The 3,397-nt window shown below is 37.4% G+C and overlaps 1 non-coding gene across 1 annotated transcript; it reads left to right on the forward strand.

Moving 5' to 3' along the window:
• Positions 1-1,593: 1,593 nt before the first annotated feature.
• Positions 1,594-1,696, forward strand: LOC123631159. Its single transcript, XR_006733028.1, has one exon. It is a non-coding gene; the product is annotated as a U6 spliceosomal RNA (small nuclear RNA).
• The last annotated feature ends 1,701 nt before the right edge of the window (positions 1,697-3,397 follow it).

A 3,397-nucleotide genomic window follows, 5' to 3' on the forward strand; every position in this document is an offset into this window, starting at 1 on the left:
GCCTTAATTTCCTTTTCTATAAAATGGAAAGAGTGATGGGAGGCTCATTTTTATGTAATAGGATGTTTTATATACATTTAAGAAATGTTCATTTAAGAAATGAACCCTGTGAGCAGACAGTTCTTAAGACCCATAAATATCTTCTTATCCTTGACACCCATAATATTAAATGAAAAAAAACATTTTTTTTCTTCACTTCTTCTTGAAGAAAAAGATATTTTTTGAAAAAGTTGATACACCATGACAGTGGGCAGAGGACACTCAAAAAAAGTGGTCTGTGAGAATCAGTATTAGAGTAAACAGAAAATGGATAATTAAAAAGCATGATTAGTTTGGGTTGTCAGAGGGCTGGGTGGATGATATAAGTGCTAATATTAGAGGCAAGTGGCTAATTCCATCTGCCTCCAGAAAAAGGAAACTGTGCTGCGGTTTGGTCATCAAAGAAGAAATTATTTTTAACAGTTGTGTCATATCTCATTTTATAGTTCATTTAAAAAAAGCTCAAGCTTAAAACCTGTGAAGACAGGAATGAAAATCTCCATACTGAATAAGTATTCAAACAGAAACAGGAGCCTTCGGTGACCACAGAGTCCTGTCTTCTCACAGTGGAGAGTTTTCCAGAAGTCCGGAGGAGGAGATGTGGCCAAGCTTCCACTGGATGCAGGTGCAGCTGCTCTTCCATGGGGAAAGAACAACGTCTGGAGTGAGCCAGCACTGGCTGGGCGTACCCCATGGTGACTGCCAGTCGTTTTCAGGCTTTTGTCTATTCTTTGTGTACTGTTTGACTCAGCTTGAGCCAAAAGAATCAGCAGCTAAAGCCGGAGCCTACCTTTCTGCAGAGAGCGCAGTGTTTGATGTTTCTGGACATTTATGCAACACGTAACCCCTACCCCGAGCTCCTGCTGCCTTACAAGCACTTCTACATGAAAACACAAGACTCTAAAATGGTACCTTCCACACACTATACTCCCATTTATGAGGCAAGCAGACAGTGTTTTCTGACAGCTGGCCGTCCATCTGGTGTTTGATGTGTGGCAGAAAAGCACCGTGGGGTAATGAGGGAGATGGATGTTTCTCTGAGGTGACAACTCAGTGTTCCTGAGTGTAGACTCCCTTGGGCTTCCTGCCCTTCTGCCCTGCATGCTGCCTCTTTGCACAGGATCATAAGCTCCGTCTTCTTATCGTAGCTCAGCTAAACTATCTCTATTCACCTGCCTGGCTTTTCATTTATTCACAGTTTTTTGTTCACGACAAACATTTCAACCACTTTGTTATGGTGGTGTCAGCATGAATGCATTGGTAAAGGCTTTTAACAGTTTAACAACATCCATTCTTTTTCAATTTTTTTTCCTGCTGAAATTCTTTATTTTTATTTGTTTGTGAATGTTCTCTAGGCTGCCTGTTCCAGAAAACTAGGAGACATATTTATGCTAGACACAAAGCTATATAACCTTGCAAACTGTGTCAGGCTGAAGATAATTTTTTTGAAAAAACTTTGATCATCTTCAGTTTGCTATGTTTAAAGTTTAGAAATAGTTCAAATATCTGCATATATATTTTTATGTTATGGATATCCAGTTTAAGAATTGTTTAGTGCCCACTTCTGCAGCACATGTACTAAAATTGGAATGATACAGAGAAGATTAGCGTGGCCACTGAGCAAGGATGACATGCAAATGAAGTGTTCCATTTTTTTTTAAAAAAAGAATTGTTTGGACAGATATCTTTTGAGACAACTATGTTTTTAAAAAATTGTACTTGATGTCTACAGAAATGTTTTGTACTTTAAACATATATACTTTACAACTGACAAAATACAAAGAACCATGAATTATTGAAATATCAGAATTTTCCAAATTATTGTATTATAGATAAAATTATTATTTTGAAAGCAACGTAAACAGCAAACATACAAAAAACAATAGTGTACATTTTAAAACATAGAAAATATTTAAAATTTTATTTTCAGTCCTAGTGTGTGCAATTAAAGTATCACTTAGAATTCATTACAGAGAAGAACCCAAAGGCTGTGACTTGAAAGTAAAATCCACTAGGAAAAAGATAAGTATCCCAAAGAGTATTCGGGGCTTCTTACTTACTTAGAGCACCTCTCTGAGATCAATGAGCACTTTGCTGCAAAGATGGCACGAGCCTTCTTTCTCCTTATCCGACGTTATTTTCCCCATTTTTATTCCTCTTCACATCATTCACCCATTTGCAGCAAGAGTACGGTCAGCATTGTTAGCTTCGAGTTGTGACCTGGCATCGATCTCAGGAACCGTTAGATTTACAAATGGGAGAAAACAGCCCAGAGATGGCCAGACTCAGCCAGGCTTGCCTCTTACATTGCACAGCCAAGTGTTGCTGTGCTCTCCTGGTAGACAGAGGAAAACGCTGATCCTTTTTTTTTTTTTTGCTGGTTGTGAGGCCAAATTGGCTGGCTGTTGGGTAGAACTAAAATGTAAATCTGTGCTGTGGATACTATCAACACAGAAAAATGACTGATCATATCTATGGTTTCAAATAAGTTAATTGAGGGATAATTCTTGGATGTTACAGACATTGTCATTTTGTCTTGTTTAAAATGGAGAAGAAAAGATCTTGTTTTAAAAAACACAATTTTGGCTGGTCTGAAGGTAGTGAGTCATCTCACTTGACTGTTCACAGTCAGTCACAGACTGAACTCCTCGTGCTACTACTTACCCCCTCCTCACTACTGCCCCTGACTAGTCTAAAAAATAAATAAATAAATAAATAATAATAAAAACCACAATTTTATGAGGCTTATTGAGACATCTAATATTTGTAATTAAGTAGATTAAAAGGTAAATCAAGGAAAGGTATAAAGCAAAAAAGATGCTGAAAAAATGTAACAATAAAATCTGTTCAAAAAAGCATTATAATCAGGGATTTCAGTGCACACTATGTAACTACAATACGTAGGGTGTTTTTTTTTCCCAAACAAACAAAAAAAGAAAGAAAGAAACAAAGAGACAAAGAAAGAGAAAAGCTTTAATGAGAGGAAAAAAATTTGTAAATACCTAAGCTTGGTTTTAGATTTTTATGTTTCTTGATATAAAACATAATATCTTAATATGGCTTTCAATTTTTTCTGAAACGGCCATCGTATAGAAAATTTTGCTCAGTCTTGAACTAGAGAAAGGTCAGAGAGAAAGTGAACAGCAGCAGCAGGTCAAGAGAAGGAAGGTGTGACCAGAAGTGGCAGGACATAAGGACAGCCCCTCTTTCACTCTCCCCAAGGCTGACGTAGGACTGTTTTGCCCCATTTTCCAGAGTAGACATGTGCTTCAAGGCATTAATGAGCTTCACAGTTTGCACTGAATTTTATACACTCTGGAGAATGGGGTTACATAGCACAGATCACGAATTCTCTCCA

This window comes from Lemur catta, chromosome 1, assembly GCF_020740605.2.
Source record: "Lemur catta isolate mLemCat1 chromosome 1, mLemCat1.pri, whole genome shotgun sequence".
NCBI lineage: Eukaryota > Metazoa > Chordata > Mammalia > Primates > Lemuridae > Lemur > Lemur catta.